Source organism: Brienomyrus brachyistius, chromosome 25 (genome assembly GCF_023856365.1).
Source record: "Brienomyrus brachyistius isolate T26 chromosome 25, BBRACH_0.4, whole genome shotgun sequence".
Taxonomy (NCBI): Eukaryota; Metazoa; Chordata; class Actinopteri; order Osteoglossiformes; family Mormyridae; genus Brienomyrus; species Brienomyrus brachyistius.
The window spans coordinates 7,154,296-7,177,317 of record NC_064557.1 but is presented as its reverse complement, the minus strand read 5'-3'; the positions used below and the strand labels follow the sequence as shown (position 1 = coordinate 7,177,317).

Sequence of the window (23,022 nt, the reverse complement as noted above, 5' to 3'; positions counted from 1 at the left end):
GAAAATTAGGGGGGGCAGTAAGTGGCTTGTAAAGAAAAGGGGTATTATTTCAAAGCTCATTAAGCACCAGTCATGGGTGTCATACATGTGCCTTTGTAATGGCGTGCGGGGGGACGTGCCAACATCCGTGGCTCGCTGGGGCTGGGGATGCCAGTGACAGCTGACCGGTTGGATCGCCGGCAGGCGGGTGGCTGGGCCCCCGGAGAGGGATCCATCGGCATTCTGGTGGGGGTGAGGAGGGTTACAGGCACCTGGATCCTGGAACCCTACTTTGGTCAGAGTTCTTATCTAACCCTAACCACTTTCTCCCTACATAATACAAAATACATAATAGGCTGCTCCTCTGTGCGTTTACATTGAAGATGCATCATAGCGACCATCTTTTTCCTCAGATTATTCGGCAGTTTATACAGTCTGGCCCCTTACACCTCAAACACTGGGCCAGTCAAAAAGACTGATATCTCTGGACCCCATATCACTGAATCGAAATCTATTTATCGCACGTTGTCATTTTTCATGCCAAACTTCTGTGGCAAATTTGCACAATCCTTCCAGTCAATTGGTTAATTGTACCTCTGTGTCTTGATATTCATATTCTGCTATTACTTCATTTAACTATTTAACTGCTATTACTTCATTTAACGATGGTGAAAAAGAACAACATTTCAGCTCAGGGTATGTGACTCGGGTGCATCATTTATCTGAAGTTGACAATAAACGATTCATTAACTTTTAACTTTGATGTTGCATAGTATTGTATGATCGCTGTATTAATTATAGGTTTGCCACGCCATGTTGATTTACCGCGGTGACGCTTCCAGCCGTGGGTTAATGTGGGTAGTGGTGTATTTTTGGCGTTGCTCTGGATGTCTCATGTCTTGTACCCCTCGTCCCGTGTTGTAGCACAGTGCTGGATCAGACCCAAACGCCGGCAAACCAGGTCGTGCGGAAAATAAAGAAGCTTGACTTGGTTTCACTCAGGGACGTGGTGTGGGCATGTGACAGCTGGGGGGGGGGGGGGGCAAGGCCTGGTTTCTCATGCGGGTGGTCTGGGGGGGCCCAACGCCGGCCTCGGAGACGGGATGGCTCACGGAACAGATGGCGCGCAGTGGGACCCTGATCACCTGATCTCCACGCGGCACGGAGTCCTCCAAGCAGGCCAGACCGCACCGCTACAGTCCAGACTGCTGGCGCTGGCCCGTTTCCACCTCCTTCCCCAACGCTTGTCATCACTAGCCACCCGTAGCTACAAACTCCCACTCATTCTCGTCGCGGAAAACGCACCTAGGAGTGCGGCACCACCCGGGGAATTCCGCCCACCGCGCGCATCGTTTTCGGGAGCAGACACGACGGTTTGTTGCTATGGCACTGAACGTACAACTGCGCTGCAGACTGTTCCTTCAGAGCGTGAAAAAAAAATAAAATAAAGCACGTCGTCCTCCCACAGATCCAAAGCGATATTAGATTTATTGACGTGTGGCGAGTCGGTAGCTGTGAGCGTTCTTCTCGTCATACGTGCACATCACAGCGAAATACACGATGCCGCAGTCAGCCATGTCTGATGCAGTGATGGCGCCTGCAGTGAAATATTTCCACGGACTCATCCTGGGTGACATGACAGCTGCACCTCAGCTTTAATTTTTATACCTGTGCGCTACCTGTCAACATATTTCCTCCAGATTTCACATATGAATGTCATACGAAGGTGGAAAGTTGATATTTCACCTAAAGTTTAACCATATATGCCTGCGACCCTGGGCAGGATAAGCGGTTAGAAAATGGAATGTATAGATGGATCATGGGATAGAATGAAGATTTGTTTGGCCAAGAACAAACATGCACAAGGAATTTTACGTGGTTCAAAAGGCGTATGACGATACAAGGCAAAAATACAGTGAATACAATAAATATACAACTACATGTGTCTTAAATATGTATGTGTGTGTGTGTATATATAGACACGCAGAGACACACACACACAGAAGGACAGAATATAAATAAATGTACTTAAGTATATAAACTGACTGTAGGGTAAAAACTGAGTAATGAATAAGAACAATGTAATGTCAAGGATTGATGGATGGTTGGATGGAATGATTAACAACATATCTATCTATACATACACACACATACATACACACACACACACACAACCTAGTTTCTGTTTCATATGGGTTGGGTTCTTGTCCAGGAAGGAGTCCATGGCCGACAGCCTACTGAAGAGGTCTTACTTCCTGCAGCCTTGATCATATATGCGAGCAGCTGAGTGATGGGGGTCAGGGGGGGTTTCGTTTGTGCACCTAAATGAGGGGACATGAAAGCATGTAAGGGGGCACTGTGTTCTCCCCCCTCCCCACGAAGCAGCAGTACGCCTTGTAATTTCTCCAGGAGGCAGCCTAGTTACCAGGCTGAAACGCTCCCTTTGTTTTAAATTAGCTTCTCCATTTCTGGTTAGAGACCTTCGCTGATACATCCGACAGGTAATAGACTTACAGCAAAGCGGGCCGGACCTTTTTAAATCGCCATAAATCAGCCATGACCACGGACCCGCACTCTGGCTCTGTGACGTTTGGCGACGCTGGAATTATACAGTGTAAACAGTTTTATTTGCAGAGGTCTGATTCTTCTGAGGTTGGGACGCTCACACTTCCAGAACGTCCCATCTCTGCCTTGGATCAGCTCCAGCGCTTTACCAAATTATATTACATCAGCAAACAGCCCCAATATTAAAAAAAGGCAGAATAGTGAGTACTGTATAATTGTATCTCAGGTTATTTGTGTGCCAGGGCACCATTAGTGTTTAAAAATCCAGCCGCCAAGGCAGAGTCCAATCTAGGCTCTCTGGGTAAAATCTCCTTTATTCTCCGTCGGAGAAAGAAAACATGCCAGCGATAAAGCGTCAGGCCCAATTACCTCCATTCAGGATGAGTCAATCGTTGGGTTTTGTGGCCTTAAGTTCTCACGCCGCACCTGTGAGCTGGCTTCTGGCTTGTCAGGATCCCTGCCTACACCAGGCGTAGCTGCAAGAATCCGCGATGAGACTGAAAAACAAACAATAACATGCGGAAAAGTAGCACAAAGGCGGCCGCAAACATTTCCGAGGAGTAACAACTGACGAGGATGCGAGTTTAATTGTATGCTAATGCTACTACAGCTGCACTATTCGTATTGCGGTGATAATGATGAGTCGTGTGAGGTCTCGGGGGAATCCGCAGGAAGGGCTGAAGGATCATTAGTTCATTAGAGATTTTTTTTCCCCTTCCCTATTGGAAATTTAAATGAGGATTCACACTTTTTTTTTTTTGCTTTATAGCAGCTAGACTGGATTAGTAAATGTCAGGAATGTGTTATTGGACTTTTTATGGCAGAACTTTGAGTGGGACTGCAGTGGGTCTGTTGCTTCCCCCCACAGATCAATGCGACTCAAACTGCAGTGACCGCTAATTTCCCAGCATCCATTTCGCTGCCGCAGAACCGACATCTCTGTCATGTTCTCTCGCCTCTCGTCTCGTCCCGGCGAGTTCCTGCGATGAGGCTAAACGCTCGCTATCTTCATTCAGTCGAGGAGAACTGGGTGGGTTTATTTTTATTATTTTTTTTCTCATCTACAATCTGGTACATGAAGAAAAGATGAGATTCGCTCTCCTTTTTCTCAGGTGTTTGTCATTTTAACGGAAGATTTTGTTTTTTTTTTTCTTCCCTTTTTGTAACGCTCCCTTCCTGCTCCTTTGGCGGCTCCGTTATTGTTCCCCCTTCACATATGCGTATGAAAGCGGAAGCTGTCAGGAGGCAGCGTGCCCACGCGAGTCGAGCGGGAGAGCAAGGCCTTAGAACCGTCCCGAAGCAGGGGTGCCATGCTGGGGGGCTGCCAGAGACGAGACTTTGTGCTGCCAGTCAGACCCCCCTGCTTCCTGGGTACAGAGGAAAGCCGACTGGCAGGCGTGTGTGTGACTGAAGACGGGATGCGTAAGGGGGTGATGGGGGAGGAGGGGAAGAAGTGTGGGCGGTCCCTGATGAATAGAGACGGTGGTGACAAGGCGAGAAAGGCCAACAATTAACTAGGAGTTTATCCCTGGGTTAGTCTCTTAACTTCCACCTCACGTCGCTCCATATTCGAAGACCTGAAGCTATACGGCTCTATGCCGTCAGGCGGCATCCCGGTAACTGCAACTAAAGTCTGAGCAATTCTAATATTTACTTATGTTTTGAATCTGGAGACGGAGGACTGAACACGGGCTGCTTGGGCAACGCACTCACCTCGCAAGCGGTCTTCTGGTTTGAAGGCTGCCTGGACAGTCTACGTTGGAGCCTCTCTACCTGCTTCCAAGTACTGAGCCGAAGCGTGAACCGGTGGTTTTCAAGTGTAAAGCATGCAAACTGTAGCCGGGTTGCATGCGTGCTGAGATGGACCTGCTTACCAGTGGGACAAAACGCAGCTGGCTGCATCACCACCATGTGATTGGCTAAAATGCAAGATCAATACAGATGGAGTATCTTAAGGAATAAAGGGCACATTCTGTACATTATTAAGTATCGGTAGTTCCGCTCATGTGCTGATGCATTCCTGATAGCTCAGAACCTGAAAATGTCAATCCTCCTACTTAAAAAAAGTATGATAGGACAGCTAAACGGAATGGATTCGTAATGCAAATTTACTCAAGCTAGTGCTATTTCCGCTAGCGTCTCATGGTAACATATTATTGTAAGGTGATTATAGGGTGACCCTAGGCTTTGACTCCGGATCAGAGCGGAAATGGACAGGTGTCAGGGAATGGGGGGGGGGGGGGGGAGAGACTGATAATCAAGTTTCACACCTCAGTGGGCTGTCCTCTGATGCTTAACGAGCTTAACTGAAGCTAAAACGTCAGTATACTTAAAAAAAAAAGGTGTAAAATCACATGCTTCTGACAAACCATTATGTTGCCAAGATTATTCACAATTTATTCATTTCAGATAGACACTAAATATATTTTCTTAGTCATCTTTCCATCGTCTACTGTGAAATTCATATAGAGATGGACTAGGCCACGATTCCTCAAGTCCGGTCCTAGAAAGCCAGTCTGCAAACAGTTAGCAGATCTCCCTGCTGAAATGCATCTTAATCAGCTAATTTACAGATTTAGCAGGTGTGTCTGAGCAGGGAAAGTGTGTTGCAAACTGCCCCCCCCCTCCCCCCAGGACCGGAACTGGGGAACCCTGGATTAAACTATTAGTCTTTTTATACGCATAAAGCATCCTTGGCAACTTCAGGACAACCACAACCATGCATAATGTGTCTAGTGTGTGATCATTATATATTGGAATGCATGCTTTGTGGCTATATGTTTATACATTATACATTAGAGGGGTGGTACTTAGAGACAGCTGACTTGGGGGCTTTCTTAGGGGGCTGCGCTGACTTAGCAAACCCACAGTGCTGCCAGTATTATACTGTCCTAGACAAAGTGAGATTGGGTGCTGAGGTTTGGCTGGGTGGTGGGGGGGGGTCTCACTAGCACTGGGTTGTACATATAAGGCTTGTTTAGGTTTTACATTCTGCTCAACAAATGAGGGAAAAACAAAGAGACTAGATGAGACGATGTTGCTATTCGGAGTGTGTGTCCTACCACGTTGTTTGGGATGGGGAACAAGCATGTATGTGTGTCTACACACACACACACACACACACACACACACACACACGTGTATATATATATAGATTTCTTTTATTATTTTTATTATTTCATTTTATTATTGTTTGCTGAGACATGAAAACCATTAAAACGTTCCAGTTTGCATTTACAAGTAAAATTCGTTCATTGTATTAATAAAGAGATTATGGTTAAAATATCACGGGGGTGATATTATTGGTTTAATAAACTGGTTTAATGCATTGGCGGTCGTGGGTTTAAGTGCGTGCATAAGCGTGTTGCAGTACTAACTGGCTGGCATTTGATCAGGGCTGATGTGGGTCACGCTTCTCTTCATCGTCCTCCTGCAGGCTCAGCTACGCTTCGCTCGCGCCTCAGAGATGGTTCAGCATTCTCCTGTAGAGTCATCTAGAACTGGGCAGAATTCATGGTTTTTTAATGGTGAAGATTCAGAGGTATTTTCGAAACGCACTCGCCCCAGATCATAAGCCCACACTTCTCAAAAAACCATCCCTGACCATCAATATAAGATTATCGCTGTGGAGCACAACGACTTGGAGTTCACCAGACGTCATGAACCTCCCGGTGTCCAAGCTGGTTGTTTCTGGCAAACCCGAGTAGAGAAGCTGATACTTCGTATTGAGTCGCGTATTATGACGGCCAAAAACTCTGATGCCAGACAACAGTCAGAATCATCCTGTCTGTCAGACACCGCTGCGGTATTTGGTGTCTTTGCGCTGAAGGCCTGACTCATTAAGGGCTAAAGTTACTCACGTTCGTATTTGGTTGTATTGTGTTGACAGGCTGATCCCTTCGGATGGGTTAGATATGCAGAGTGCAACTTTTTCGCACATATTAGGATGAGAAGACGCTACAAAGAGGATGAAATGCAAAACTCTGACAATATGACTGCAAAAAAAAAAATGCAGGTCAGCAAAAATTTTGATTTCAGAAACAATTTAATTTCCACTTGCCAGCCATAGCGATTTCTTTGTTTGTTTGTTTAACTAAACTGAATATTCATACCATTATGAAATGATGACAGACAGACAGACAGATCCTCAAACCCTGAAACAGACCCGACACTATTGTATGTGTATTTCAGTGTTAGACTTGGGTTTCTGCCCCGTGAAACACTGCCCTCTGGTGAATATACAACTGCTACAGGCATCACTGTCCATCCACTATCCACCTTAGTGTCACTAACCTGAGGCAGGTTCATTCCATTAGTCCTACTATTATCTCACATTACATGACATTTTTTTTTTACAGAATATATTCAGGCTGGACTAGAAAAATAAGACATCTGATTAACAGTTTTACCAAACTGAGTCAATCCATATTGTGTTGAAATCTGTTGAAATTCAGAAAAAAAAATATTTAATGAATTCCGATGTTAAGCATTACAAATAAATGAATACTTTATTTCCACGTAACATTCTCAGTCATGTGTGGAGCTGTTCCAGAAACAAGCATTTAAATTTTAAATACTTTAATTTTGTCTGGTGAGCGCTAATATAATTAAATGACTGTGATTTTCCTTTTGCAGCATGCGGAACAATCTAGAAAAAAAGCAATTTCTTTAATATTATGCATCTTAATGAGATGTTTGTTTGCTTGTTTGTAGTTTTGGCAGAAATAAGCAGGGCATCTCATTCAGCTTAATAACGTAGCATCCCGAGGGATTTACACCCTGAGGTATAGCTTTTTATTTTCTTTGATGATTCCTGAGCACTAAACCACAGAGAAGGACATCACTGTTTTATTGTAGATTGCAGTATTTGCAGGGGTTTCGCATTCTACAGTTTTATAGCTTTATTTTTATTTAGTAAACCAGAAGATTCTATCCTAGAACTTTGCAAGGTTAGCAGCTGGGCACTTGGTTGACACAGTTTACGCTACCCACCCTGCGGAAGGACTGACTAGCAAGGGTCTTCCTAGTGAGTCAAACCTCCATCCATTCAAGTAACAGGTCCACTTATTTAACCAGAACCACTCTGGCATAACACGCACAGTGGCAGCACTTACACCCTAATTCATGCATTTACATGGGACCCCTGGGGTTTGGCCCTCTGCTGGCTGCAAACGGCGACTACACTAAATATTATATACACTCTTTAATTTGGAGATACTGAAGCATCATGTTTAGCTAATCAGCTAGCTAGCTACAATCTGCTGATTCTATTATTTATCTATTTTGTGAGTGAGGCCTGAGAAGTTGAGGGGCCCCAAACTGACTATGAATGGGGCCCCTAGAAATAAGACGCCTGCCTCTGGTCATGCAGTCTTACTGGCTGTAATTCCTTGGGCTCGTTCTTGACAAAAAGTCTGACTCTGAGCTCCTTTTCCCAGTAACCAACATAAAAAATGTAACCCATTTAGCCCTCTCATCATATTTGATCAAAAGGCAGGATATATTGATCATCAGTACAAAGCTGTGGACATTTCCTTCCAGTGTCATCTGGAATCCGGTTTCGACACATAACCTCAGAATAAAACACCAGAGTGTAAAAGTAGTTTCTTTGAACACCGTCATTAAATCCTAGGCTACATAACATATTCATTACAAAGGTAATATTAATAACCAAGAAAGTCATAGTTTAAATCTGTTCCTGTTCTTTTGGACAGAGTTCCAGTCAAAATATAAGAAAAAGGTTCATAAATATTGAATCAAGTTAACGTCTCGGTCACTGTATTTATGTGAAAGTTAATTTTTGTACTGGATTTCTCATCTACTACTGTGTGCTGTGGATGCAGCAGCATGCATATTTTGATATTAAGTTAACCCTCCAGTACAATGATATTATTTGCAAATTAAAAGGTCATTGCCGTTTCTCAAATAAAGCAAAGATCTTTTACAACTGAAGCAGAATCATTCTGTGCACGATTCAAGAACCACAGCGAATATACTGTGCTTTATTTTTTAAATTCCTCTTACTAGACAAACACTATAAATCTATAATTAATACATTAGGAAATGTTTGCATAAGGACAGAATTACAGCCAAATTGCATCACTACACTATGCCTGGCTCCTGATGACAAAAAAAGCCTTGCAATTAAGGCCAATTCTTACCAGGCAGATGAAAATTTCCTTCAATAATGATGGTTAATGATGTTTGGCAGTCGTGAAATGCGAAAATGACTGATGCCGACTACACATCTGATGAAAACTGGTTTTTCAATACAGTGGTAGACAGTAATTTTACATGTCGTTGCCAATTCTTGTTCTTGTCAGTGCTAATTATACCGTACCTTCACTCCATGTCCTGCGCGTTACGCCTGTCAGCGTCGTCTGAGTTGCACGGCCTGAGACGTTCAGATCGATCGTTCATTCTAAGCCAAGTGGCCCAAGCAGACCGATTTACATTTAATATCTATTCATTTCCCATCACCGCTCACTGCACGCTGGATCACTGGAAATTACAGGAAGTTCAGGACTTCACGGAGCATATGCGGCCAGAAACAACGGTAATAAGACGCTAGGGACAGCAGTCCGGCGAAACCGCGTGTCTTACATGGACTGCGAAAGGAAACCGACACAGAAAACAAGGAGGGCATAGAGGCTGCACTCACAGGGCCGTGGAAGCAATCAGAGTCCCAGCGCTGGCACTGCGAGGTGGAGCCCATCCATATGTATGAAGCAAATGCATGGTTAGCACGCAAAATCGGGCCATTAAAATGTAAAATTTCAGGCATAGCTGGCGAACGTCGCACAATGAAGCGGTCTGAACATCAGGCCCAGCTGCTGAAAAGCGTCTCGCAGCCAGTAGCTGCGGGACGTGTCTTATTCACGGGTCGGCTCTGTGCCGTCTTAGGACGCTCCAGCAGACGAGCGCGGGCCTTTATCTCGCTCGCCAGCGACGAGTGTGGCTCACGTCAAGAGCTCGAAGAAGTCGTCGTCCCGCGAGCGGTCAATGGCTTCCTGCCTCCTCCCTAGCGCTGCAAGACGTCACCCATGATTATGAAACTGTTCTGCGGCAAACGTGTCGTGGATTAAAAAGAGAGTAAGAGTCATTCTGTGTCTGCCGTGGTATGTTCTGATATGAGCGTTACAGATAAGTCTAAAGCTGCATTTGTATTGTTGAGGGAAGGGCAGGGGAGAATGTTGGTGTGCGATCGCCTGCAGGGGGTGGGGGGGGGGCGAGTCATGTGACCAAGCATGTTGCGTTGATTCAATCCATCTGTTGCCTGCTTTGTGGATCACCATGAGTGTATGCCTTTATATGTCTCTCATCCCTCACAATGTGAACGCTCTATTCCCCAGGCCTGCCGTGTTGATCTCATCCCTGCCTGTTCCAGTAGCCCCACACCTTCGATTAAACGAGGTCCCTCTGCCCATCTCCACCTCACGCGGGTTTTGTTGGAAGCTGGCGGCTTTGAAAGCAGACAGCCGATACGAACCGCCGTTTCCGGCTGTCATTATCTCCAGCCCGAAGCAGCTTTGTGAATTCTCTCACTTCCTATGATGTCCGTAAAACAGGCCTCCCAGCTCTGTCTGTGGCGTCTTCACTGTGCTTCTACAGGTTTCCTTCTGCTGAACCAAAGCTGTACAGTTAGCAAACTAGGTCCCTAAATAGCCCATGTAGTGTGACTCTCTGTCTGTATATATGTACCCTCAGATGCAGGGTCTCCCCGCCTCACTCCCTGATTCCTGGGCAGTCCCAGGCTCACCGTGCGAAACCTCATTAATATTCAAGAGAGAAGCTTCCTGATTAGTCAGTGAATGAAAACTCGTTAACATTCTGAACCCCAGAACCATCCCCTTTTCCTCTCATCTAATATGGAAACCCTACCTGTACGGAACAGGGAAAAAAAACAAAAAATAAAAAAAATAAAAAATAAAAAAAAAATCGATGAATGAATGGATGTTATTTATCAATTTAATATACCATTCCATTCTACGCGATAGTTGTAGTGTAATATTGGTTACATGGATGATTTTGTATAGTGCATAACTGTAATTCTAGTACAATTGTGTTATTTCATTGTTGTTTCAGTCAGGAGTTTTATAGATCACCCTATCATGGATTACTTAGGATTCAAGGCTTCTCAAAATTAGCCAATAAAGCACTGGTATGATGAGAGTAATTAAAGCTATTTTTCCACTGCAAAGCCAGAGAATTAAACGTGAAGTCCTAGTGAATTATGTTCCACAACAAACCAATGATTCTCATGCATCGACAATCATAACAGCTCGTAACACTTTCAAGCGCAAGACCTCAAACTTGAATATCATCTCTGGGAATTCAGTCTCTTTTTCTCTATAGCTAATGTCAAGGTGCTGTGGCCACATTTAAATATGAGCGCGCATGGTGCTGCCGATTATTCATCGCAAGGTTTGCTTTACACGCAAGACGCAATCGGGCTACTTTTTTTTTTTTAATCCTGAAGAAACGCCGTCTTTTGCTTGACCAAAGAAAGTTCCCCAGCCTTACAGTAGCTTGAATCCTAAATGTTTACTTGAAATGTAAATTTTTCTTCTTCAGATTCTAGACTAATGAACTAAATCTCATCGGTGGTTGTTTAAAAATAATTCAGATGTACAAAACACTTATATTTAATAAAACTCTTTTTGGTAGTGATTCTCCTCAGCTAGTTTCTGGTGCCGAAGTTTTACTCATATGCACATTGGGCATGAGCGCAAACGCGCACACACACACACACACACACAAGCAATGAGTAGTTAAACGACACCAATTCACCTAAATGCATGTCTGAGAACCAGAGCACCAGATGGTATATGCACTTGTATGGTGATATATACTGTAAATGCCACCCCTGGACGTCTGAGTAACAGTGGTATTCATGTAGCCATTGGATGATTCTGATTGGTTTAGGTTTTAAAATGAACTATTGGACCAAATTTTACCCAACTTCCCACATATTAACAATATTCCTTAACTTGACCCGATATGGTCAGCAATACGAATATGAAGCAAATATCTATCTTTAGAAAGTTTGGCCATATATATGCTGTCACATTTTTATTTGCTGCGGGCAGTTTTGTGATTTTTATGGATATTTACTGTCAATCATAAAAAAAAAACAAACAATAATCTATTTATCGTTGAATTTAGCCCATACTCTTATCATATGTACATATTTTAGCTATTTTGCATTTTCAACTTCTTTGAGATGCTGTCTACAGACTTGGCAGATACTCAAGTCATTTATTTACAGTTAAAGACTAAGAAACACTATTTTGCTGTTTATATACATTAACATTAATATTTTTTCTTTAGGATTTCAGTATTTTTTTACACTGAATTTGGATTTTTGTAGGTGAATCCGGGTGGAATCTTAGACAAAAATATGCCAAATGATGATGCTTTTGTTCTGTCACTTGTTGGTGTGCATGGCAACCAAACATGCAATTTCTAGTTGGAAAACAGTTGCGACCATCTAGTTAACCCAGCCAAACTGAAGGGATAATTAGAGCGTACAGTTTGAACACTGTGTTAAACAAACATGCATGACTTGAGCCGGTGTAAATCTGTTAGCATACATGTTATAAAGGCAGTCACACCACAAATCGAAAGAAATTCCGTCAGAGCAACGCTTTCAGACACAAGCGAGACCTCCCTGGGGTGGCCAACTTCCCAAGGCATCTTAAGTCATCCAGGAAGTGTCACCGGAGCAGAAAACACCAGGTTTGGTGTGACTCCACCATCAGCAGCCTCTTGACAGAACAGAGATGCATGACTTCAGACAGCAAATCAACCACTGTCTGCTAATTAGGACATGAATTCTCTGTGTTCCCAATCATTCTGGAACAGAGTTCCATGGCCAAAAGTTGTATTTTTTGTTTAACCTCGGGCCTGTTATGTCTGACTTACCAAAGTTCTGGAACCTAGTTCCATGATTCCAAGTCCCTGGGATGTCTGAACCTGACCACTTTCATGTGTCCCTTTCCTACTGCACAACAGGAACTGACTCACCTTGTTTACTGCTGCTGAGATGAGAGTCGTGAATGTCAGAATGTGAACTCGATGGTTTGTGGAGATATCGGTAGAAGACAGGAATGATGAGGGATGGGTGAGGGGATTAAGAGACGCAATCTGATGGAGGGAGCTCACTCATTGGCCAGATTATCCTGGAAATGATGCGGGATGGGGGAGGGGATTAAGAGACGCAATCTGATGGAGGGAGCTCACTCATTGGCCAGATTACTCTCACTTGTAATTTATATGTTACATTTTTACAAAATATTGATAAAATAAACAAATTCTTTATTTGATTTGCACAAGTATATGTATATTGGAATGCTTCTCTTCAACCCCATCTTGCTCTCCATGGCTTGGGGGTCACAGCCCAGGGTCAGCCAACATGCAGCCCCCCTGGAGCTGGGGATCAAGGGTCTCGCTCAAGGGCCCACGGACATGTGACCATTCTGCTGAGGCTGGGACTCAAACCAGCAACCATCTGATCATGGGCGCAGAGACTTAGCCCACCGAACGATTCACCAGGCTGGTATGTGCCTACCTACACTGATGGGCACATTGCCACTGCATAAACAACTGAAGTGATTGTGAATTCTGGTGCATAGCAGAGAGTTGGACAGATCGGCTCATCTGCTTGTGTTTGAAACTGAAATGCAATTGCGTCACATGACAAGGCAGGTCTAAGAATGACCGGAAAAGAACATCGTCTCCCGGTCAAGGTCCGGAGCTCCTCTCTTAAGACGCCATGGCAAGGTTCAAGACGAGAAGTTTGTGCTTGCAAATCCATGACCGTCACCGATATCACTGAGAAATGGACCTGAATGGTACAGTATATGACTAAATCACTAACTATATAAAGACTATCTGTAACCTTTGATGTTAAATATGACATAACTACTTACTGAATAAGCGCCTTGGGTGTTTTCACACATTGTTCTTGTAAGAAAAATTAAGTATCATTTTATATCAGATCTGGTCGAACGTAAAGTTTGGAATCGAATATCGGAGCACAAAGAAATTCAGACAGGGAGACTGAGATTTTTTCATAGCATATATAACAGCACAAGGAAAACAAACACATCCAGGAGTTATTCAGCTTCTTGCTTTGAGAGCCATGACTTTGGTCACACTGTACTTAAGGCTACAGTATGTCTTTAGTAATTTATAAACACATTCATAACAAATAATGCATTCATAAAGAATTTTAAACATATTTATCAAAAGGCATAGCACATTATATTCATGTTTATTATGCATTATGAATGCTTTATGAAGCTCTCATCTATAATGCACTATAGATACCTTCATAATGCATTATGAGGGTCGGTATCTCCTCAGAATTAAGGATGCTTTGTACTGCATTATGAAGGTATCTATAGTGTGAACTTCATAAAGCATTTGATAAATATTTATAGCCATGTTTATAATTCTTTATGAATGCATTATAATGCATTATGAATGTATCATAATGCATTATGGATGTGTAATGAATTACTAAAACATGGCCTTAACTAGAGCGTTACCATGGCTTTCAACAAAAGTTTCACCACATTGCTACTGTAATCATTAAAAATCCTACTCTGTTTGCACTGATTCAGCCTTGTTCTCACTAGTCAAGATAGTTGGGTTGTTGGGGAGGAAGGATGGCATCATTGTACACCAACTGACTCCCACGCTTTCTGACTAGTAGCTCCACAAAGTCAGAAGAAAATAAATATTCCGCTTATTGCATTTCAGGGACCATCTTCTTGGCCATTTGGTTCAGTGACGACCAAATAAAATGGCCATTATAGGGTTTGGCTCTCAGCAGGAGATTCATACCTACATGTGAAAAGATACCAGCTGATTCTGATTTGATTTATCCACAGAGACATTTCTAAAGCATGGTAAGAGAGGCAGGATCATACGTGCAGTGGCGTTTTGGGGGGGTGGGGGTGGGGGGTTGGACCAATCTTTGTTACTGCTCAATGGATCATCATGAGTAATTATCAACTGTTAAAAGTGGGTGGTGCATTTGCAAAGAAAAGGAAACGAATAGTAAACGACTAAACGGTATGTATCATGTATTGCGCTTTAGTGTACATTCCATATATAAAGAAATAAGCTGAAAGGTAATAGAGCCAAGAAATAACAGCCATTTCCAACGGTACGGAAAACGAATGTACATCCATCCGCCTTCCAGCAGCTAATCCGGTGCAAGGTTGTGGTCAAAATAATGTAAAAGTAAATAAAAATATACGCGGTCATAATTTATTTTTTTCCGTAGCATCTGCTCATTACCAGCAAAGGTGTATTTACAGTCCATTTAATCAAGCATGTCTCAGCTTTGGCGAGAAGCAGGTGAAAACTCACCGTTTTTATAATAACTGGAAAGACAACGGGGGCCTGAGGCGGAGGTAATATCCTCCTGACGGCGGCAGAGGGGAAATCGGAAGAGAGAGGAACATCCACCCTCCGCAAATAAAATGAAAATGAGATCCTCTCTCAGATAAGATTAAACAAATCACAAAGAGCCACCCCTGTGCTTTCCGTGTGAAATATTAATAAGTAACCGAAGGAGCGAGAAGAGCCGAACGGGGGCGGGGGGAGACGATGCGGAGCGGCTCGCGGGATCGCGCAGCGGGCACGGCGCACCTGTCTGCAAGTACATTTATATGAAATATCAGTTAGCCCTTTTTTCTGACTAACGTGGGCAGATACAATATTTTATTAACTGTGGCAGGTGATATATTACCTCCATTTTCGCTCGCTGAGATTGCATTAAGCTGTTATCAGCTGTCTCCCCCCCACCCCCTTTCCCCCTTTTCTCATCCTCAGCTCCTTTGGCATGCATAATTATACCGCCAGGCAGAGCTAATATAAGGGGAAGGATTAAACGACCTTAAAAAACTCCCACTGCTTCCAGTCCGCGTCAGCGCCCGGGAGCGCGCACTCAGCCGGCGTGACCGCCGTGCCCGGCAGCGTCCGTCCGCTGTTTATTAATGGCTTTCCAGATGGTTGGAGACGGTTCATTACTGCAACAGGACGTAGCCAAGTGGGCTTCTAATGAAATAATAAACACTTTTAATTGCGAATTATCAAACAATCTTAAGAACTCGTGACACAACACCAGCCCCCTCCCTCCGTGGCTCCCAGGCCGACTGGAGCAGGTTAACGGGACTTACAGATCACCTCCAGAGTAATGGGTTCAGAAACAATGATTTGCCTGTCAGAAAGAAGCTTGCGTTTTAAACAGATTTTTTAAATAAGGTTTTATGGGTTGGACTGACGTTTCAAAACGACAATTTCAGGGTTGCCAGCTTTCGCACATCTGCTGTGACACTGATGCTTTCAGACTCACGCAGGAAATCTTAAGGCAAATCTATATTATTCCATTATAGACCTAAAATTAGCGACATCAAAACCTTGGGGTTGTTTGCAAACCCTACAGACTATTTACAAAGTAATAAAACTGTTACATACATGTAAATGTGCCCGCAGACTTGTCTCGAATTGAAAATCCCGCTCCAGCCAGCTGACCAAAGATGGAAACCCTGCAATTTATATTTGGTGCCATCTATCGCTTACCTGCGTCTCCTGGCTCAGGTCACACGTGAGCTTACAGTCTACGTATCCAGCATCGTACCAATTTTCTATAAACAAATGCATGTGACATTTTTGAAGACACGACGTTTTAAAATTTACATCCTGGCAAAAGGAATTAATAAGCAACTCACTGATACAATGTATGCGTTTGCCATAAACCTTGAGTGAGGGTAGGAAATTACATCTCAGGCACGATAAGAGTAACTGACACATTTAATTTTCTGCAAAAACACTTCTCGCCTCTTTTCATCTTCCTGGACTGAGCTAAGAAGGAACAACCACATCAACTAAGAGCTCGCAGACGGTGAATTGAAAGACAATGAAGCTACTCAGAAAAATTTTAAGAGTTATTCTTAATAATTATTGACATTCAGCAGACATTTTTGTCCAAAGTGATGTACAAGTACGTTATAAACATACCTGCTGTAAAGGGGTCGACTAGGTGTAACTGCGGCTAGACTGAGCTTCCAGTGAACGCCGAGGGAAAAGTATAAGCAAGATTGGAGCAGGACCTACACAACAACCTCTAACAAAGGAAGAACCGAATGAGTCTATTCAAGGAGCAGAAGTGCAACCATAAGCGCATTCAGGGAATGTAAAGAGGCGCTGGGCTGGTAGAGGAGTTCCTGGTAGAGGAGTTCCTGGTAGAGGAGTTCCTGGAACGGGTGGGGCGTGTCTTGAAGGTGCAGAGGGAATCTGATGATGTGGTTCAGCAGCTCATTCCACCGTCGGAGAAAACCTTCTCACATGATGGGAGTTCCAAGCAGTGCTTTTTTGCGGACTAATGGGTTATAATAATTACATTAAGGAACAAATATTTAAATGATTATAACTGATAAGTCTATTAAATGCTGCATCTACTATGGTGTATAGGCAATGTTTTGTGTTTAAGCTATAAATAAAAGGAAAAAAAAAAGTGAAAATATTTGCCTAGGAACGTAATCTTGTTCCCATCCAGCCTTGGATGCCCTATGCTGTTTGGGACAGGCTGCAGGACCTGCTCCCACAACCCTGAAAAGATTAAATGGTTGAAATATGGATGGATGGATGCATGGATATATTTTAATTTGCAGTTTAAACGATCAGAAATGTGTAACTAGGGGCGGCATGGTGGTGCAGTGGTTAGCACTGTTGCCTCACACCTCTGGGACCCGGGTTCGAGTCTCTGCCTGGGTCACATGTGTGTGGAGTTTGCATGTTCTCCCCATGTCGTCGTGGGGTTTCCTCCGGGTACTCCGGTTTCCCCCCACAGTCCAAAGACATGCTGAGGCTAATTGGACTTTGCTAAATTGCCCGTAGGAGTGTATGTGTGAGTGAATGGTGTGTGAGTGTGCCCTGCGATGGACTGCCCCCCCCATCCTGGGTTGTTCCCTGCTTCGTGCCCATTGCTTCCGGGATAGGCTCTGGATCCCCCGCGACCCAGTAGGATAAGCAGTTTGGCAGATGGATGGATGGAAATGTGTAACTAAAAATTATATTACAAGCAGTTTAATTATGCAGCATTTTATATTTATTTAATCCTAATTATGTAATTAATATTTTATTAACTGCCTTGTCCATTTCCATAACCTCTCATAACTTCAATAAATAGATCTTTCACATTTTATAGGCTAATTAGCCATATTGAGTTGCAGGCACTAAACATGTATGATACTTGTAATTTATATCTTCCTTATGTCTTTGTCTCCTTGGGGGAGATTCCACTAGCTTTAGGCCTAATTCCTTTTCTTTTAATGTGTTTAATTGGGACCAACCAATCAGATATCTTGATCCCGCCTCCTCTAGTTGCTTGGACCCACCTCCTCTACAATCTGATTGGTTGTCTCTCTGAACCAATCATTGTTCCTTCTGCCCTCAGAACATTTTTGTATAAGTAAAACTCCCACGAGCTTCCATCTTCAATTAAAACCTGCCTCTGTTTCAGAGGGAAGTTCATTAGTGATCTTTTGCAGTCGTCCTGCTTTGTAGCCTATCACCAAATATGCCATCAGGTGTTCAGTATTTTTGGAACCTCTGAGGGTTGAATTGCGCTCATTATCTCTTGTGTGTACACTCTGTATTGTGTGGAGGATATGCCTCCCTCATTCCGGCACAGGACAGACTATTTCCATTAAATATTCCGGCGCAACACCCCCGTGGGGTAGAGTGTGGTCTGCCAGGCTCGTTAATCGTGCTGTTTACAGCGGGAAAGCCGAGTTATGAGAGCGGCAGCACCATATGAATGGCCGCCCCTCGGCTTAACTGCAGAAAACTAGAGGAACTACAGAAAAATCTGCTTGCTTGCTGGTGTATCGCAAGGCAGCGTCTCATTCCAGCCCAGTGAAGCACAGCTGCATCTTTTGTTACAAGTTACGCAGTGAGAAGCACGTTACAGAACCCAATATCCCGCGTAAATGCACATCTTATTGTTTTTATAAATAAATTATTACCTGCATTAGGAGGCTTTACGGAGCACCTGTGGGGCTAAATGGTTCAGACTGTAATATGTTCACTACTCTCCAGGCACCAAATACAGAAGATTATCGATAATCCGGCTTTCGGCATTATCCAGGCGGTCCCCGTGGAGGGATCAGAGTGGTAAAACTTTGCCTTTAACAAATAAAATTCACATGGCGAGCACTCAAGCCCAAAAATACGAGTAAATCTCTAAGAAGCAAAGAAACTGGGGTCTAAATAATTGGGGCAAAATGTTCAGAAGTGCAGTCAGTGGGTGGTTAACGTAACGCCTTTCGTTATATAAATTACGAGAAGTAGTAGGGCTATCGCACAGCTTAAGTCCTTCTTAAGTAGTAGGAAGTAGACCTTACTTGTAGTAGTAGCTTACTGGGATCTTCTTCAAGAATGGAAAGCTCTAGGTATTTGAGCGATGAAGGAAGTGTTAATCTATACATCACCCAATTTAAAAAAAAAAAAAACCAAACGAAATGTTATAGTAAATACACAAACGAATACAACAGCTTAAAACAAATATGAATTATAGCCTATAGCTGGGATATTCAAATCCGGACCTTGATTACAAATCCAGGCCTTGTTTTCAGTTCTCCCAGGTAGTTAGTTTAATAATTACTGATTCTGATTGGCTAGGAAGCTTCACACCTGATTCACAAGTAAAGGAAGGTTGGAAAATCAGCAGGACTCCGCCCTTGATTACCATGATTTACATAGCCCGGGCCTATAGGTTATAGTGACCTCCTCAGCAACCTCGTCTCTGTTGTGTGCATTTTCTAGATTATTAAATGGTAGTTTGTTAACTACACGCAGCTTTTAACTATTAGCACGGATCAAATCTCCGGCCATTAATCATTTTGCATAATTCCTTAAAATGCAAATGGGTTCTGAACATTAGTTTCAGTTTGCCAGATAGGGTTAGTGAGTAAATCAATGGAGGGTATAGCTTGTTAAAATCAAAAACACCGGATTGATGATTTCTTTATTTATATCTTCAGACGATCATCTGCAGCAGAGCGTAGATCGTTAGGCTGTTTTCGTAGCGAAACAGCGAAGCTCATTGGTCGCCTCGCGTTAAGTCAAACACAGTGTGTTCTTTTGGCTTCGTCTCTTAACGTGACAACCTGGCATTACTGTCGGCGATGATAATTGCCTTTCTTCCCTCAGTAAACGAGTCTGAGCCTGACAAAGAGCGAATTACAAATTGCTACTTTATACTCTCCCCCCGTTTTTTTAACGAAGACACAGTCACTAGATCAAGGTTGGTCCTTCTTACGTTTTCATAAAGGGGGGGGGCTTTTATGTCTTCTCAGTTTGCTGTTAAAAGTGCTTCTTTTTTTTTTTCTTTTTTTTTTATCTCGTTTTATTGGATGTTTTTTGCTTCCCACTCGCTTCACAACTTGAAAAATTATGCAAAATGAAAAGCCATTAGTGACGCTTTCATGCTGGCGGCAGGACATTACGGGCACAGAGAGTGCGACAAAATCCTTATTCCATGAGCGATCCCTGCTGTTGTACCCTTGAGGGAGGCACTGTAAATAAGCAATGTAGTATGAACAGTAAATTATATTTTAAAAATGTGTGCGTGTGTGTGTACTGTAGGTGTGTGTGTGTATACGTGTGTGTGTAGGTGTATACGTGTGTCTGTGTGTAGGTGTGTGTGTGTGTAGGTGTGTCTGTGTGTAGGTGTGTAGGTGTAGGTATGTGTGTGTGTAGGTGTAGGTATGTGTGTGTGTAGGTGTGTGTGTGTGTGTGTTGTGTTTTATTTGTCTTTTGAAGAAAAATCTTGGCATTCTTTTAAAAAACTGCTTAAAAATGATACAATACCATTAGAAATATTTGTTCTTGTTAATAATAATAATAATAATAATAATAATAATAATAATAATAATAATGATTATTATTAACATTATTGTTATTATTATTAATAATACATTTTGTTAGTTTTAAGTTTTGAAACTCAGCAAAGCAGAATAGTTATTTATAAAATGTCCTTAGTTTTTACTGCAGCAGTGAACCGGCTGCACTCAAACATATTCAGGGGTCTCTCTCTCTCTCTCCTTCTCTCTCTCTCCCTCTCCATGAATCCATCACTTTGGTCATCATTATAAGATTTAAGTGTGCAATCTACAGCTGCTTGATGAAACTGGATGAAGGACGTGGCGTTATGGGGTGACTTTAGGTTAACTATACCTGGGATTTAATCAAGCATTCTTAAAGGCAGCTACTGTAGGTAGTTTGTGTTTTCGATTACTTTGAGAATTTAGCTGGCAGATCTTCTGGTGCTTGTGTGTGTTTTACATGCTGTGTTACAAACAAACGTCTCTGCATTTCAGAAAATGCAAACTGAGCAAACCTGTCAGAATTATTTTTATTAATAATAAACTGCTTTAAGACTGGTTATAAGTTAATATTCTTTCAAATGATGGCCTAAATTACTCGATTAAATGCATCTTCTATGTTTGTCCGTCAGTGACTGGAAGAGGAGATGTGTAATAGTTACCCATAGATGTTGCTGTTTGAGAGTTCCATGCGTTGCTGGATTAATGGTGAGGGCAGGTGTTGGCAGACTAGCGTTCAGCTGTCAGATATTTCAATCAAGCTTCTTTGTAGTATTTTCAGCTTTCCAATTCAATGTCGATTTGGGGTCAGGCAGGTCAGACTCTGGACTAACCTGGACGCGCAAGATCAGATTGGGGTCTGCTGTAGTACATTTGGATCGAGGGATAACTGTATCAATCTGGGAAAAGTGTAAGACACACATATCTGATAAAGATGTTAGAAAACCTGCATTTTGCTACCTTTATGGTTCATCATATGTATCTGACGAACACATAAGATCAGGTGCACTTGTCAGTACATCTACCTATAAACATCTACATATAAACATCTACCGATGAAGGGCTAATGCTAAAGTGCAAAGTGCCAGCACAGGACATGTGCAATGTTCATGCCACTGACCCATGATGTAGGCTGAAGCTGTTAGCTCTACACTGTCTGCTGTCATTCATTTCTGGGGTTTTGTTGTTTAACTATGTATGTTGGGTGTTATTTCTGGAGAACAGAATAAAATGTCGTTTACAAAAATGCAAAATGAACAGCACTGACGAGTTGAAAGCTTACTGCAATAAGTGCGAGATTCTACAGCAAGGCTGGTTCCAGAGACAACTGCACGTCCTGGCCAAGCGAAGGCCTTCAGTTCTGCTACTATTTAACCAAGAATAACTTTCAATATTAATGATATAGTATCCACTTATGCTAACAAATATTAAACAACGCTAATACTTATCTATTATTATATGTTCAGTATTGTTTAAATGTTAATGGCTTTGCGTGTCATCCGCGAGTTTCTGCGATCTTTCAGCAAACTCCAAAAATATTCCTGTTAAATTGTTCACAGGCAACTTGCGAATAACCAGAATTGTGAAATGCCAAACTGGAATGTGGCAGGGCGACTGTAGGCCTAAATATAGATGAGTAGTGTTGTCTGATTTGTCTCTGCTGTACAAATTATGGTTTGATGCCGACATCCCCCCGCCGCCCCCCATATAAGTTATTTGAGTACACTGCAGTGTCTGCTCCAGTGCCACTGAATTGTCCCCCACTAAGGGTGTGTGTCTTGTGATGGACGGACATTCAGCCTAGGCTCTAATTGTCCTGTACACATCCTATTCTAACCAGTACGAACCTTCCCTTTCTGCAGCAATATAATTAAAATGAGTAAAAGGTGTTGCAGCGAAATCTGTTAGTAGCTTTTGGATTACAGACCCATAAAACGTGTATAGAATCCTCCACCTACACATCTTGTGTGTGAATGCAATTCTAACCCACCACAAAATACACCAACTTATTTTGTAAAGCTTCTTAAATCATTTGAGGTAAAAGGAAGGGAATGAATGTCAAGCTTACCGCCGTAGTTCCACTGGACACTCACAAAATCCTTTGGGCTTTTACCACGATCTGGAGACCATGGGAGGCAGCTAGCTGGTCAGTGACTCTCTGTTAACTGTGTCAGTTATGCTCATTCTCTCTCCTCTCCCCGCTACATTTTAAAGGAAGTAACAACCATGTGGTTAGTCTAATGAGGATCGACAGATCTGGAGATGGGGGCTCTGAAGGATTGTCATAGCCTGTGAACAGATAGCTATTGTTACTTTTTTTTCTATAGAATCCCAGCTCCATTACACAAGCTGCCAAATTGGAAGGCGGCTCCAGGACAGAACAATCTTATCGACTGGAGCAGGGAATGCTGGGAGACATTTCAGGGGCTGAAGAAGGTGCTACCGCGCGTGTGTCTGCACGCTAGCCTATGCCAATTTATCCAAGCGCAGTCACCTCTTTTTGAACAGTCATCCATCGACGGGACCAGGCCACAGGTGGTGAAAGGCAATAATGACTGAAGAGAGCCGCAGGCGA

The 23,022-nt window shown here is 42.9% G+C and overlaps 1 long non-coding RNA gene across 5 annotated transcripts; it reads right to left on the bottom strand.

Annotated features, from left to right (window-relative positions):
- Window positions 1–1,048: 1,048 nt before the first annotated feature.
- On the bottom strand, window positions 1,049–22,799 carry LOC125720758 (uncharacterized). 5 transcript variants are annotated; one of them, XR_007385561.1, is made up of 8 exons: window positions 22,516–22,799; window positions 21,110–21,280; window positions 16,579–16,939; window positions 16,141–16,205; window positions 5,922–6,044; window positions 2,914–4,410; window positions 2,494–2,578; window positions 1,049–2,300 (listed from the first exon to the last, which is right to left on the bottom strand). It is a non-coding gene; the product is annotated as an uncharacterized LOC125720758 (long non-coding RNA). The 5 variants fall into 5 exon arrangements; XR_007385560.1 differs by lacking the exons at window positions 16,141–16,205; window positions 16,579–16,939 and having other exon boundaries at window positions 22,516–22,797; XR_007385562.1 differs by lacking the exons at window positions 16,141–16,205; window positions 16,579–16,939; window positions 21,110–21,280 and having other exon boundaries at window positions 2,914–3,041; window positions 4,258–4,410; window positions 22,516–22,795.
- Between the last annotated feature and the right edge of the window lie 223 nt (window positions 22,800–23,022).